General features: G+C 43.9%; 1 protein-coding gene across 4 annotated transcripts in view; it reads right to left on the bottom strand.

Moving 5' to 3' along the window:
- Positions 1–6,395, bottom strand: part of kidins220b (kinase D-interacting substrate 220b) — a 136,225-nt gene extending 129,830 nt beyond the window's left edge. For all 4 annotated transcript variants that reach the window (XM_059645604.1, XM_048531791.2, XM_048531792.2 and 1 more), the window contains exon 1: positions 6,208–6,395. The gene's annotated coding sequence lies outside the window, so the exon portion shown is untranslated. The remainder of the gene's footprint in view (positions 1–6,207) is intronic.
- Positions 6,396–16,945: the final 10,550 nt, after the last annotated feature.

Genomic DNA, 16,945 nt, shown 5'->3' with positions numbered 1-16,945 from the left:
AATATTAACTCTCCTGTTACCATAGTTGGTAACTCAGCCACAAAGAACCGAAGGCTCTAAATCACTGTCCTAACTTTTCTAAAAAAAAGCCTTTTCACACAGTCTAACATATCGGCAACTCCCTTCCCAAGGGAAACAGCCGCATATTAATTTTTGATGCACTTATAAAAGACACGATTTATCCGGTTAGCTCACAAAACAATACTTTTCACTGTATCTCAGTTCGCGATAGCAACAAATCAAAATCAGTGGCCTAGCAAGCCACAGTTTTATTCAAACATCAGCTATTCATGTGGCAGCCTACTCCCATTTTTACAGGTTAACTATGGTTTAACAATAAATGTTCATGTGACTAGTGATGGCTACATTCAAAAATTAAATTAAAATAAACTGCCAGTGATTTTGGTACCTCTTGCAAAGTTGCTTTGCAGCAATCAGACACAGTTAAAGGCTATAAACCAGATAAATACTTGACTGACTCCAGCAATTGCTACACAATCAGGAGCAGCTCATCAAGCCTGGCTTAACTGTATACTAAAACAATTAAGTGACTCAATTCATTAGAAATGCATTATTTATTCACAAGATAGTATTAGTTATAAATTATTTACAGGTCAACTTTAAAAATACATTAACTTTTTAGAAGATACAGGGTAACTCATTTAAAACTGGGCCACGGGTGTAGTGAAATGTCCCAGGGCGCTACAGAAAAACAAAGTAATAAATACCAGAAAGCGAAAAGCATTTCTTTAATGCCTATGTCCGATAACAGTAGCCACAATGTGGAGGTGCCAGTGTTTGACTTAGGGTGGACAAGGTCAGAAATCACATGACACCAGGTTACAGTGCAACAGGTTTGTGTGAAATCGCAAACTTTCAAAGTGCTGCTCCTTCATCAGGACTTCACCTGATGAAGGAGCAGCACTTTGAAAGTTTGTGATTACAACTAAACCTGATAGACTATAACCTAGTGTTGAAATGGTAAAGGGTTAATATCTGTTCTGCTCTCTGTAAATGTAACATCTGTAAGAAATTAGATGCCTCATGGGTGCCCCTGTCTCGTAGGCAAAATACAGTAATCTAATTATGCTCTGCTCTCTGTAAAGGTTGAACTAAGGCTAAAAAGATAAGGAACTGTCTATCTCACAGGTCCCTCTCTGATGAAGGGTCTAGGCCCGAAACGTCAGCTTTTGTGCTCCTGAGATGCTGCTTGGCCTGCTGTGTTCATCCAGCCTCACATTTTATTATCTGTCTATCTCACACATTGTTTTTGGGCAGCTGATCTTTGTTTTACTGTTAGATAATTAAGTTACGTACTATCACTGTTGCTAGGCATGTAACTATTACGGAGAAAAAAATTGTATCTTGCCTGCATGTCTGACTGTGCTTAAAATAAAACCTATATAAAGGGAGGACGGTTCCCTTACAGAGAGCATCGCTTGACAGGGCTCCACAAGTCCTGTGAAGATTATTAAGTGATCCTTCAAAAGCTTGTTCTTGATTAAATAAACTGTGGCTGTTCATAAACATCGGCATAATGTATGTGTATCAAGTGTGTAGGAATCTCCTAAAAGGGAACCCAACAGTGTCATGTGACATCTGACCTGATACGCTGTGCTAGCAAAGGCAGCATTTTTTGCCCTCCTAATAGAACATAAGAACTAGGAGCAGGAGTAGGCCTTCGAGCCTGCTCCACCATTCAGTAAGATCATAGCTGATCTTTTCGTGGACTCAGACTTACCCGCGTTCTCAGCATATCCCTTAATTCCTTTATTGTTCAAAAGAGGACCTACCCCAGCTTTAAAAATGTTTACTGAAGTAGCATCAACTACTACACTGGGCAAGGATTTCCAGATTAACAACCCTGTGGGGGAAGAAGTTCCTCCTCAATTCAGTCCTAAATCTGCTCCCTCTAATCTTAAGGCTATGCCCTCTCGTCCTAGCTTTACCTGCCAGTGGAAACATCCTCTCTCTACTTCTATCTGATCTATTCCCTTCATAATTTTATATGTTTCTATAAGATTCCACCCCCACCAATCTTCTGAATTCCAATAAATATAATCCCAATCTACACCATCTCTCCTCATAAGACAAGCCCCTCAACTCCGGAATCAGCCTAGTGAACCTCCTCTGCATCCCCTCTAGTGCCAGTACATCCTTTCTCAAATAAAGGAGATCAAAGCTGCACACAGTACTATGGGTGTTGCCTCACAAGCACCTTGTACAGCTGCAACACAACCTCTCTGCTTTTAAACTCAATCCCTTTAGCAATGAAGGACAAAATTCCATTTGCCTTCCTAATTACTTGTTGTACCTGCAGGCCAACCTTCTCTGATTCATGCACAATGACACCCAGGTCCCTCTGCATAGCAGCATGCTGTAACTTTTTAACCATTCAAGTAATATTTTACGATTTCTCCTATCAAAATGTATGACTTTACATTTATTTACATTATATTCCATCTGCCAGACCTTAACCCACTCACTCAATGTATCTATGTTCCTCTGCAAAGTTTCACAATCCTCTGCACACTTTGCTCTGCCACTCTTCTTAGTGTCATCTGAAAACTCTGACAATCCTACATGTGGTCCCCAACTGCAAATCATCTATATAAATTGTACATAACTGCAGTTCCAACACCAAACCCTGAGGCACACCACTAGTCACTGATTGCCAGCCAGAATAGCACTCATTCATCCCCAACCTTTGCTTCCTGTTAGTCAACCAATCCTCTATACATGGTAATACTTTACCCCCAATGCCATGCCTTATCTTATGCAGCAGATGCTGGTGCGGCGCCTTGAAGGTTTTTTAGAAATCTAGGTACACCACATCTACTGGGTCCCCACTGTCCACCTTGCTCATAATGTCTTCATAGAATTCTAAAAGATTTGTCAAGCGAGACCTGCCCTTCATGAACCCATATAGAAATTGCCCTGTTGGGCAGATGCCATCGAGATGCCTTGCTATTTCTTCCTTGATAACAGACTCAAGCATCTTCCCCACTGCAGAGGTTAAGCTAACTGGTCTATAATTTCCCACCTTCTGTCTAACTCCAGTTTTAAAACAGTGGCGTCACATTTGCTGTTTTCCAATATGCTGGGACTGTCCCAGAATCCAGCGAATTTTGTAAAATTACCGCCAGTGCACCTGCTATTTCTCCCGCCATCTCTTTCAGTACCTTCGGATGCATTCCACCAGGGCCAGGAGTGTATTAATCCTTAGCTCCATTAGCTTGTCCACCACTAACTCTTCTGTTATTGGCCCTCCTGACAGATTCTGTACTTTTGATGCAAGTGAAAAATCACAAGAAATAGCATTAAACAAGATCTCAGAAGAAATAGGACGTAGAGGGGTTTCAGAAGCAAATTCTATTCATCCAATTTAAAAAACATAGGGTGCAAACTGGTACAGAGAACAGATTATAGTGTAAGACCACATATGTATTTGTAAATAATGACAAAAGAAATGGCATGTACTGACTGAGACTGTGCTAGAAAGGAAGTGAAAATAGAAAACACTGAAAACACTGCACTGATACAGTCACACCCAGTGAGTATTTCCAGCATTTTCTGTTTTTCTCGTAAATATCCACGTTCACTTTAAACATCATGTCACAATTTACAAAAACTTGTACTATACCGAAAGGGTTGGTATCCTTCCATGTATAAAGGATGTTAGACACGCTGCAAACAACTCATCTAGCTGGGTGTCTTCAATGGTGCACTTGTGCTGACGCCTGTGAAGGCCAATTGCTAATAGCAGATTCTGCCATGACAGAAACACATGAAGCCAACAAATTATGTTCTGGGTCTCTTTCAAAATTAGCATCGGTTGCCAAACTACAGAAGCCATTGATCATCAGGTTTGTGGACATCAACACCAAAAGGGTCGCCACCTCTTACTTTCACTCATTATTTAAGACACAACAGTCATTGTTTAGAGCTTTCATGTCATGATTCTGAGGTGTGAAACAGAGGTTGGGATGTTCAACTTCTGGCTCCAGCTATCTGATTGTACAGAAGACTGTCGGGTACGTGGCTATCTTCCAGCCTGTGGAGAAATTCAAAGTACTGATGTTGCATTGCTTGACTTGAGTCAACATACTTGAGAGGTCTGCCTTTGAGAGGTCTGACACATTCATGGTTTTGTTTTGCCATGCGTCTCAGAGAGGGAAGACAGAAGTTACTGAACTTTTTCACTTGGTCTGAGATAACAAGGTGTAGAGCTGGACGAACACAGCAGGCCAAGCAGCATCAAAGGAGCAGGAAAGCTGACATTTCGGGCCTAGACCCTCGAATTGTCAGCTTTCTTGCTTCTCTGGAGCTGCCTGGCCTGCCGTGTTCATTCAGCTCTACACCTTGTTATCTCAGATTCTCCAGCATCTGCAGATCCTACTATCTCTTCCTCACTTGGTCACTTGTTTCAAAGCCATCCAAAGTGCCGAGGTCATTGGCACTATAAATCAACAAATTTGTCTTGAAGGTTAGCTTTCCGTTACATTGTGCATATTTCACGACTTGGCCAAATGTGGTACCTGCTTTCCCTGTGTATTGATTAAAGCATTCCATTAAAGGGACAGATGCATCTACAGTAATGAGACAAAGTTCGCAGAATTTGCTAGGCACTTCCAGTCTGATACTATTTAGCATTAATCTTTCTCTTACTAGATTCCTTTCCTCTCTTTTCACTCACAAAACTGCAAGAATTGAACAATTCGATAACATTTAAGCATTTACGTTTTCTACAAACTAGGAATGAAGACATCACTTGTCCTAGCACAAATCACAAACACTAGATTGAAGATACAAGTAATTAGGAAGGCTAATAAGATGCACAGTTTACTGCAAGGAGAACTGAATATAAAAGTAGGAGAACATGCTTCAGTTAACCAGGGTATTGCTGAAACCACATGCAGAGTTGCGTATTGGTCTTTTATTTAACAATGGAGGTAAGTGTGTTAGAAGCAATTCAGAGCTTTACTGGACTAAAATGTGGAATAGCAAGTTGCTTTCAAAGGAAAACTGGAATAGCTAGGTTCGTACTCGCCACAGATTGAGCTAGAAAGAAATAGCTTCATTGAAACATGTCCACCCTGTCAAGACCTCTGTTATATGGAAATGATGTTTCCTACAGGGAGAATCCAGAAATAGAGGGTCTCTATTTAAAAACGAGGGGTGTCCACTTATGACAGAGAGGAGTGCTTTTTAAATATAGAGTCTGTGGATGGTTTCCCTCAAAAGGCTGTACATGCAGAGTCTTTGAGCACGCTTAAGGCAAGGATGGATAGATTATTCATAAGTAAAGGGGGGAAAGATTATTAGGGAAAGTAATCAGATGAACCACGACCTGACTGTATGGCAGAATAAAGGAACAAAGTGGCATATTCCTGCTACCATTTTGTATATTCATATATAAATTAATACTTCATTGCTCCTTGTACAAATGATTTGTATACATTAACAATCACATTTTATTATATAAAAATAATAGCACCAAGGAACAGAAAACACAACCAATGTCAACCTTCCAAAATAAAGGCCCTTAACAAATAACTTAATTGACTCTGCCCACAGGCTAAACATTTATTTGACATAGTACACTAGTTATCTCCCACTGAATTAGAATCGACAGCATTACCAGAGTTGCTGAATGACAACCGTTCGAATCGATTCAGTGCACCCTGATACAAAGGCAGATGAAATTAGATTTGCCTTTATTGGAGGGAGGAGGGTTTTTTTTGTTCTCAGGAAACAGGTTACACTAAAACGTATTTTGATGACACTCTTTAAAAAAGAAATCCGCTTCCCTATAATCATTTGTTCCAAAGAGGTAATTACAGCAATAAAAAGGAGTAAAGTAAATCATTTTCCAAATATGTAATAACTCGGCAGGTACATGATGAAGCGGTGGATGCACCTGCTGTCAGCTGATCAGATGGATGTATGGATGCCGAAGAAGCAGTGACCCCCGAGCCGATCCGGGTCATCCATTCCGGCCGCCTGCACGTCACAATGAGCCACTGTCGCGTTCCAGAACACACACAGTGAACGTTAGCCGCGCGAGCCGGCTGTTCGTTTCAAAAATCGCCGGGGGAAATAGGCAGAAGGGACTGGACCCACCGACCCAGGAACTCCACCCGCGGCCGGAGCTCGCTCACCGACTGCGCCCGCCCCGCAAACATAACAAAGACATCAGGCTCGTACCGTTTTCGAAAGGCTCCGGTTTACTCGCCCACTTTTCACCACTCCGCTTCACGGAAAACGTACACGACGACCAACTCCTTTCCGTACCCCTTCTCTGTGTCTCTCTTATTCCACTCGCGTCGCCACCTCCTGACGGGCCGCCATTTCCGCCGCCGCCGCCCGAACACAGGTCACGTGGACTCGACTGCGGCGACGTCACCACCCTCCCAGCAGCAGGAGGCGCCCAAACCCAGATCATCCGGGATCACTGCCCGGGGTTGGCTGGGACCGCTGCCGCAGTTCATTGTGATGTCTGCCCGACAAACCAATTGGGATCACTGCCCCAGGTCATACGGGATCACTCCCCGAGATCAATAGGGATGACGGCTGGAGATCACACAAGATCACTGCCCAGATCTGCGATTACAGCCCCACCCGCAGACCACAACCTGAATCCGGGATCGCTGCCCTTGTCCTGGGTCAGAACCAGAGGTTGTTATCACAGCCCGAGTCCCGGATTAAAGTCAGATTACAGGTTCACATCCCAGCTCCATGATCCCATCCCAATTCACAGATCACTACCCGAGTCTCAGATCGGGCCCTCGGCCCTGGATCACAGCCTGAATTCCGAAATACAACCCCAGTGCCAGATTACAACCGGATTCTGGGGTCATGGTTTTGGATAGGTAGCGAACCTGAAATCATCTTCTGTGATTGAGGAGTAGCTTTGGGATCCAGAACTCGACTGGTGATCTGAAGGCCTGGATTTGGGTAATGATTGCAGACGCAGTTCGTGATCTGGACTCCAGTTGTAATCTAGGACAAGGACTGGGTTCCTGGAATCACTTGGGGTTGTGATCCTGGTCTTTGACGGAGATCCCAAACTCGATCTAAGCTCTGGACTTGGTCTACGGTCCCCGACTTGGGCTTTGAGCTGGTACATGGACTGGGCACCCAGACTCTGCTTGTGATCTGATACTTGGGCTGGGATTTCAGACTTGGGCAAAGATCCCAGACAGATTGGGGATCTCTGATTATGATCCTAGATTAGGACTGAGATCCCAAACTCGAGCTGGTATCCTGGATTCTGACTGTGATCTCGGACTTGGGCAGGGATGCAGGAATCAGTTCTGATCTCAGCTTCAGCTGGTATCCTGAAATCCAGTTGCAGTGCCGGCACCTGGCTGCAATATTGGATTCGTGACGGGATCCAAGATATGGGCAGAGAACTATAAATCCAGTTGTGATCTAGGACTCAGGCTATGATCCCAGACAAGGATATGGTCCAGGTTCAGACTGAGATTCTGGAATCAAGCAGTGATCTGGGAATTGGTCAGCAAGCTGAGATGCAGGCTGGGACAGAAATATCCGAACAGGAGCTGGGCATTCAGCTGTTAAAGCCTGCTGCATCATTCAATAAAATTAGAGTCATACAGCACAGAAGCAAGCAGTCAACACAAATCATCCGTGCATTTATCTAAATTATACTCCATCTGCCATTCCTCGACCTGCTGGCCCCATTGACCAAAATCCTGTTGCCCTCTTAATAGCCTTTTTAACTATCTCCTATACCACTAATTTTGGTGTCACTGTCAAATTTATTAACCATGCCTCCTACATTCTCATCCAAATCATTCAAATAAATGATGAACAACAGTGGACCTAGTACCAATCCACTGGTCACAGGCCTCCAGTCTGAACAACAACCCACTACCAGTACACTCTGTCTCCTACCATCAATCCAATTTTGTATCCAATTGGTTACATCTCCCTGGATCCCATATAATCTAACTTTACTAACCTTGAACCATGCAGGACCTTGTCAAAGATCTTGCTAAAGTCCATGTAGACAAGGTGCACCATCCTGCCTTCATCTGTTTTCTTGGTCACCTCTTCAAAACTCTCAGTCAAATTTGAGAGCAACTTTTCCCACACACAAAGCTATCATGACTTTCCCTAATCAGTCTTTGCCTTTCCAGTTGCATGTAGACCCTATCTCTAAGAATCCCCTCCAACAATTTACCCACCACTGACATTAGGCTCACCAGTCTGTAGTTCCCTGGTTTTTCCTTGCAGCCTTTCTTAAATAATGGCACAACATTAGTCACTCTCTAGGTACGAACAAATTACTGCAAATGCTGGTATCTTACTGAAAACAACAAATCCTGGAGATCACAGCAGGTCAGACAGCATTCATGGAGAGAGAGCAAGCTAATGTTTTGAATCTAGATGATTTTTCATCAGAGCTGAAGTGACAATCTGATGAGATTAGTCACCCTCCCATCTTCCAGCACCTCATCTGTGACTGTAGATGATACAAATGTTTATGTTAGGAACCCTGCAATTTCTTTCCTAGCTTCCCGCAATGTCCTGGGATACAACTGATAGGGTTCCAGAGATTTATCTACATTTATGTGTTTTAAGACCACCAACACCTCAATGGTTGCTCATCCTATTCAGGACCACCTTCTTCCTATACCTTTTGATCCCTTTAGCCAGAAGACCTACATCTAACTCCTTGAAAACACTCACTGTTTTGGCCTCAACTGCTTTCTGTGACAGAGAATTCCACAAACTCACCTGGGTTAACAAATTTCTCCTCATCTCAGTCTTAAATGACTTACCCTGTATCCTTACACTGTGACCTCTGGGATCCTGTTCTGGGGATAGGATCTTGAACCTGGGCAATGATCTTGAATCACAACCAAAGTCCGGTATCCCAGCCCATGTCCAAGTTCACAGCAGAGTCTGGGAGCCTAGCCTGAGTCTGGAAACTTCAATGACTCTGGGATTCCAACCAAGTCTGGGGTGATGACCCAACTCCCAGATCATTGCCCAAGTCTGGGATCTCACAAGGATTCAGGATCCCAGCCTACCTCCGGAAGTTCAGCTCATCCAGAATCAAAACCAGAATCTGGCTCACAATCCAGTTGCAAACTCACGGTCCAAGACTGAAATCACAATCAGAGTCCTGGATCACAAGCTGACCCCCAGATCTCATTCTATGTCCTGGATCAGAACCTGCATCACCACACAGGTCCTGGAACACAACCCAAGTCCCAGTTCACAGCTTGAGTACCAGATCGCACCTAAGATCTCAAATCACACCAAAGTCTGGTATCACAGGCAGAGTCTGGGATCATAACCCAAGTCCCAGATCAAAAGCGGAGTCCAGGATCACAACCAGAGTCCATGATCAGAGATCACCAATACAGCCTTCTCCAGAAGTGCCAGCATCACAGATACCAATCTTCAGAAATTATGATTCACTCCAAATGATTTCAAAAAATGGTTAGAGGCACTGGATCCAACAAAGACTATGGCCTCTAACAACTTTCTGGGAATTATACTGCAGAGCTATGCTCCAGAACTCACTGCAAACATAACCAAGCTGTTCCAAGTACTCTGAAAATCACCCAGGTTGGCCCTGTACACAAAAAGCATGGCACATCCAAACCAGCCCACCAGTAATTGATCGGGACCAACCATCAGCTGCTTCACTAATGACCTTCCCTCCATAAGGTCGGAATTCAGGATGTTCGCTGATGATTGCACAATGCTGAGCACCATTTGCAACTTTTCAGATACTGAAATAGTCCATGTCCAATGAACTCTTGATCATTAGTAAATTATCAAATGTTATCAACAGAGCTACCAGATAATACCAGCTCACTGACACCCAGAGATAATGGGAACTGCAGATGCTGGACACTCCGAGATAACCAAGTGTGGAGGTGGATGAACACAGCAGGTCAAGCAGCATCTTAGGAGCACAAAAGTTGATGTTTCGGGCCTAGACAAGGGTCATTGCCACCTTTGACAACGTGCAGCATCGAGCAGTCCAAAAAAAAACTAGTCTCTGGTAATGAGGGAGCAAATTCTTTGCTGGTCGGAGTTATACCCGGCACAAAAGAAGATGGTTGTGACTTTTGGAGGTCAGTTATCTCAAGTCCAGGTCGTCACTGAGGGATTTTCTCTTGTTTGTGTCCTGGGACCAACCATCAGCTGCTTCGCCAATGACCTTCCCTCCATCATAAGGTCGGAATTCAGGATGCTCGTGATGATTGCACAATGCTGAGCACCATTTGCAACTTCTCAGATACTGAAACAGTCCATGTCGAAATGTAGCAAGAACTGGACAATATCCAGCTTCTGAATCCAGTACAGAACCAGAGTAAGGGATTAGGGATTGCTTTCTGAATCTGGGATCAGGGCCCAAATCCAGAATCTAAGATATTTTCTGTAATTTAGTGTAAATGTACCAGGTTTTTTTAGGCCACATGTTCTTAATTTGTAGCAAGATCTGCACAATTTCCAGTTTGAGCTGAAAAATGGCAGGCAGCATTTGTGTCACATAAAAGCCAGACAATGAACCTCTCTGACAAGGGAGAATGTACCCATCGCTCCTTAAAATTTAAAAGCATTACCATCATTGAATCCCCTACCATCAACAAACTGGGGTTATATTAACCAGAAATGGAACTGGACTAACCACATAAATGTGGTGACAAAAACAAAGGCTCAAAATTCTGCAACGAGTAACACACCTCTGACTCCCAAAGCCTGTCCACCATCTATAAGATGCAAGTCAGGAGATTGATAGAATACTCCCCACTTTGTTGAATAAGCACAACTCCAACAACACTCCTGAAGCTTGATACAATCCATGACAAAGCAGCCTGCTTGATTGGCACCACATCAGCAAACATCCACTCCCTTCACCACCAACACTCAGTAATAAATGTGTGTACCATCCACAAGTTACACTGCAAAAAATTATTATGGCTCCTTATGACATTCCATCCCGTGACCATCATCATCTAGAAGGACAAGGACTGCAATGCCACCAACTACAAATTCTTCTCTAAATTACTGACCATCCGGACTTGCAAACATAGTGCTGGTCCTTCAGTATCACTGAATCTAAATACTGAAACTCACTTCCTAACGGCCTTGTTGGTGTGCCTATACCAAATGGACTTCAAGACGGCAGCTCATCGCCACTTTCTCAAGGGCAACTCAGGATAGTCAAAAAGTGCTCACCCAGTGACGTCCACCTCTTCAAATGAAATTTAAAAAAAGCACAGCTTAATTTCCCAGAACACAGTCCAAGTTCAGGATCAGGGATCACAGCCCAAAATGATATTCTGAGATTATATTTTTCTCCACAGTTGCTGCTAGATTTTATTAGTATCTCCAGCAATTTCTGTTCTTGTTTCTGCCCTCCATCTACTCTGCCTTTTACATTAATAGGATAATTAAGATTTCCCATTAGAACTATAGTTTTAGCACGTCAATGTAATTTCCTTGAAAATGTTTCTCTATACAAATTGATCATTTATAGAATATACCCAGAAAAGTTATAGTAGCTGTTTTGTTTTATTTGGCCAATTTATTTGAAGTAGGTTCTTCACACAGAGAGTGGTGGCCATGTGGAATGCACTGCCGGCAGTGATAGTGGAGTCAGATTCTTTAGAGACTTTGAAATGACTCTTGGACAGGCACATGGAGGATAGTAATATGTAAGACACACAGGGTAGATTTATCTTAGTGGGATAATAGGTTGGCACAACATCGTGGGCCAAAGGGCCTGTACCTGTACTGTACTGTTCAATGTTCAAACTAAATCAGTGCTGTCCTAAACATAGCGACATTCTCTTTCTCCAATAGTCATGTCTAACTTCTGCCACCTTTCTTTCTTTCCTTCCCTGTCTTTGTGAATACAGATATTTTAATCAACCTGTTCAGGGATATTATTACATACAGATGAAGTATGTGGGACTCGAACCCAGGCCTCCTGACTCAGAGGCAGGAACACCTTGTTAAAACATTGTATCCAGGAATATTTAATATCCTGCAGCATCTGCAGTTCCCATTATCTCTGATACATATTTAATATCCTGTACTGCCTTTCTTTGATTCCCATTCAGTTATTTCCATTGAAGATTATCATACACCATGCATTTTCTTTAATAGATCATACACCCAATTTATGCTGTATGACATTCCCTGTTACTCTGACCCCATCTAATAACTCACTGTTTCTTTTCGTAGTGCTGCCAGCCTCTCCCATTCATTTGTTACCTTAGTTTTCCTCCTTAATGTTGACTCCCAGTTCCCATGCCTCAGCCAAGTTGGATTAAATTCTCCCTATTACCAGTCAAGACTTTATCTTTTTTTTAATTCATTCATAGGACGAGGGCGTTGATGGCCAGGCAGCATTTATTGCCCATTCCTAATTACCCAGAGGGCAGTTAAGAGTCAACCACATTGCTGTGGGTCTGGAGTCACATGTAGGCCAGACCAGGTAAGGATAGCAGCTTCCTCCCCTAAAGGACATTAGTGAACCAGATGGGTTTTTCTGAGAATCGACAATTGATTCACGGTCATCATTAGACTGTTAATTCCAAATAATTATTGAATGCAAATTCCACCATCTGCCATGGTGGGATTCGAACCCAGGTCCTCAGAACATTATCTGGGTCACTGGATTAACAGTCCACTAGGCCATCGCCTCCCCGAGTACCGTATATCAACTACCAATATGTGAGTTGATGGCATCACCAGTAGTTATGTCCGGTGAGCTGATATTCAGCAAGTAGAAGCATATACTCAAAGATAGTCATACAAGGAAACCATTCCAGCTCTGTATACAATATACATACTTCATCAATAAAACATTTTAGTTAACAGGATCTGCTCCACTTCCATCACTGAGCACTTACAATAGTGAGCATATTGATCATGACTGTTGACGTGCAAATTATTCATGTGAATTAGACTGGAAGGTTTCAATAAAGAAAAAGTAAAGTGTATTCCATGCTAAATAAATGATGAGCAAGAAGAGATAATGGGGACTGCAGATGCTGGAGAATCCAAGATAACAAAGTGTGAAGCTGGATGAACACAGCAGGCCAAGCAGCATCTCAGGAGCACAAAAGCTGACGTTTCGAGCCTAGACCCTTCAGAGAGGGGAATGTGGAGAGGGTTCTGAAATAAATGGGGAGAGATGGGGAAGCAGACCGAAGATGGATAGAGGAGAAGATAGGTGGAGATGAGAGTATAGGTGGGGAGGGTATAGGTCAGTCCGGGGAGGACGGACTGTCAAGGAGGCGGGATGAGGTTGGTAGGTGGGAAATGGAGGTGCGGCTTGAGGTGGGAGGAGGGGATAGGTGAGAGGAAGAGCCATTTTAACTCCCCCTCCCATTCCTTAGACGACATGTCCATCATGGGCCTCCTGCAGTGCCACAATGACACCACCGGAAGGTTGCAGGAACAGCAACTCATATTCCGCTTGGGAACCCTGCAGCCCAATGGTATCAATGTGGACTTCACAAGCTTCAAAAACTCCCTTCTCACCACTGCATCCCAAAACCAGCCCAGATCGTCCCCTCCCCCCACTGCATCACAAAACCAGCCCAGCCCATCCCTGCCTCCCTGACCTGTTCTTCCTCTCACCTATCCCCTCCACCCACCTCAAGCCACACCTCCCTTTCCCACCTACTAACCTCATCCAACCTCCTTGACCTGTCTGTCCTCCCCGGACTGACCTATTCCCTCCCCACCTATACTCTCCTCTCCACCTATCTTCTCCTCTATCCATCTTCAGGCCACCTTCCCCTCTCTCCCTATTTATTTCAGAACCTTCTCCCCATCCCCCTCTCTGATGAAGGGTCTAGGCCCGAAACGTCAACTTTTGTGCTTCTGAGATGCTGCTTGGCCTACTGTGTTCAACCAGCTCCACAGTTTGTCATCTTGAGCAAGAAGAACCCTCTTCTTCAAGGTGGCCAAACATTTGTATAAAGATACTCCATTTCCTGTATTCCTCAGAGTTATTCTAGCTATCCCTAGAATGCAATCTCCCTGCATATACTTGAATAAATGACTAAAAATATGTATTCAAGACTCCTGTGATCAATTATTAGAAGTAACCACAATAAACTCAATTCTCAGAATTGGTCCAATGCACTGGAAATATAAAGCCCTTCCTCTTACACTCCAGAAAGTACTCATTTGCTCTACACTCTTATTTCTGTACTTAACAGTATGTGGCTCCAGGAATAAACCAGATATTGCTACTTACTAACTGCTTGCTAATCTCCTGCCTAGCTCCCCAAAAAAATGCCTTCAGGACCTCAACCCTCTTCCTACTATGTTATTGGTACCGAAATGGACAGTTAATACGAAAACTATCAGTCAGTGCCTCCTTTTGGCCAAAAATATCTTTAACATTTTTTAAACTCGTTCTCTGACACTCGTGAATTCTGCAGCTCTGCTTCAAAAATCCTTCAGCTACATGTTCAGTGAAGTCTGGGATCAGACCCCATATCTGAAATACAGGATTGCAAGCAACTGTCTAATCAATGCTCAATACAATATTAACATAGCCTCTCTGTTTTTCAGTTCTATCCATCTAACTAAATGCTTCAGAATGCTTTGGTCATTTTTTAGTACTGGTCTTTAGAACTAACGTTAATGACAGGTAACTTGGCACCCTGACCCCTCTGATCTTGCACCCCACTTTTAGTCCTGAATTTTTAATTGGGCTGAGAAGTCTCTGCAAACCTTTAAAACATTGGAACAGCTCCCAGATGCAGAATTGCCACCCTTTTTTTTTAAACAGATCTCATTTGACAGGAGATGAAAGGTCGTAGAATATGAACATGTGCAAACTGAAACTTGACAGCTCATTTGAACTAAGCGCTGAATTTAAACAGATCACATTTTGCCTCTTGTAAGTTGTAACTGCAGTGTTGGAGTCTCGATCTATTGAATTAATGCAAATGTTTTCAAAGGACTGAGCAAGGACATTTCAGGGATAGGCAACATGGCTTTGTGTGTGTAAAATCTTGTCTCACTTACTTGACTGAGTTTTTGGAGGTTGTGACTGATGTATGAGGACAGAGCAGGAGACATTGCCAATGGACTGTAGCAAAGCCTTTGACAAGGATCCACTTGGTACACTGTTTAGTAAAGTTGGATCAAATAGGATTCAGGGAGACACTAGTAATTGGATACAAAATTGATTTGAAGGTTCATTTTAAAAGACTTACCTCGTAGAATCAGCAGTCTCCATTTTTGCATCAGCAGTGGGAGCTGAGTGGGAGTGGTCGAATTGCGCTCTGGGAAGGCGAGTGAGTGAATTGATATATTTGGGCAGTGGCTAAACCCGAGGAACTACACAAGTAGTGTCTCTCCCGGCCCTTCTCCTCTAACCAAAAATAACGACTCTGTGGTACGTTGATAAGGTAAGGTTTTTCTTTTTCTTTTTTTTAAATCATGTGCTGGCATGTAGAGTGAATGGTAAAAATGTTTTCATTTCACTTATCTATTATTTGATAGTTTAGTAGGACTAAGCTAAGCTTAAGAGTGAAAATGGCAGGAGATCCCAGACCCATGTTATGCTCGTCTTGCTCAATGTGGGAGCTCAGGGACGCGGCTGATGTCCTTGACTCCTACACTTGCAGGAAGTGTGTCCAGCTGCAGCTCTTGTTAGACCACACAACAGCTCTGGAGCTGCGGATGGACTCACTTTGGAGCATCCACGATGCTGAGGAAGTCGTAGATAGCACATTTGGCAAATTGGTCACACCACAGATTAGGATTGTTAAGGGAGAAAGGGAATGGGTGACCAAAAGGCAGAGAAAAAGCAGGAAGGCAGTGCAGGCGTCCCCTGCGGTCATCTCCCTCCTAAGCAGTTATACCGTTTTGGATACTGTTGGGGGAGATGGCTCACCAGGGGAAGGCAGCAGTAGCCAGGTTCATGGCACCATGGCTGGCTCTGCTGTACAGAAGGGCAGGAAAATGAGTGGAAGGGGTATAATCATAGGGGATTTGATTGTAAAGGGAGTAGATAGGCGGTTCTGTGGTTGAAAACGAAACTCCCGAATGGCATATTGCCGCCCAGGTGCGTGGGTCAGGGATGTCTCAGATCGACTGCACGACATTCTGAAGGGGGAAGGGTGAACACCCAGCTGTCATGGTGCATATAGGCACCAATGATAGAGGTAATGTACGGGATAAGGTCCTACAAGCAGAATTTAGGGAGTTAGGAGCCAAGTTAAAAAGTAGGACCTCAGAGGTAGTAATCTCAGGATTGTGACCAGTGCCACGTGCTAGTCAGAGTAGAAATGAAAGAATAGGCAGGATAAATGAGTGGCTTGAGAGATGGTGCAGGAGGGAGGTGTTCAGATTTTTGGGACATTGGGACCGGTTCTGGGAGAGGTGGGACTATTACAAAATCGGACAGTCTACACCTGGACAGGACTGGAACCAATGTCCTCGGGTAACAAAGTGTGAAGCTGGATGAACACAGCAGGCCCAGCAGCATCTCAGGAGCACAAAAGCTGACGTTTTGGGCCTAGACCCTTCATCAGAGAGGGTTCTGAAATAAATAGGGAGGGGGAGGCGGACCGAAGACGGATAAAGAAGATAGGTGGAGAAGAGAGTACAGGTGGGGAGGTGGGGAGCGGACAGGTCAGTCCGGGGAGGATGGTCAGGTCAAGGAGGCAGGATGGAGGTTAGGTGGTGGTAAATGGAGTTGTGGCTTGAGGTTGGAGGAGGGGATAGGTGAGAGGAAGAACAGGTTAGGGAGGCGGGGACGAGCTGGGCTGGTTTTGGAATGCAGTGGGGGAGGGGAAGATTTTAAAGCTTGTGAAGTCCACATTGATACCATTAGGCTGCAGGGTTCCCAAGCGGAATATGAGTTGCTGTTCCTGCAACCTTCGGGTGGCATCATTGTAGCACTGCAGGAGGCCCA

Source organism: Stegostoma tigrinum, chromosome 4, assembly GCF_030684315.1.
Source record: "Stegostoma tigrinum isolate sSteTig4 chromosome 4, sSteTig4.hap1, whole genome shotgun sequence".
Lineage (NCBI taxonomy): Eukaryota > Metazoa > Chordata > Chondrichthyes > Orectolobiformes > Stegostomatidae > Stegostoma > Stegostoma tigrinum.
This window is presented reverse-complemented; position numbering and strand designations above follow the sequence as displayed.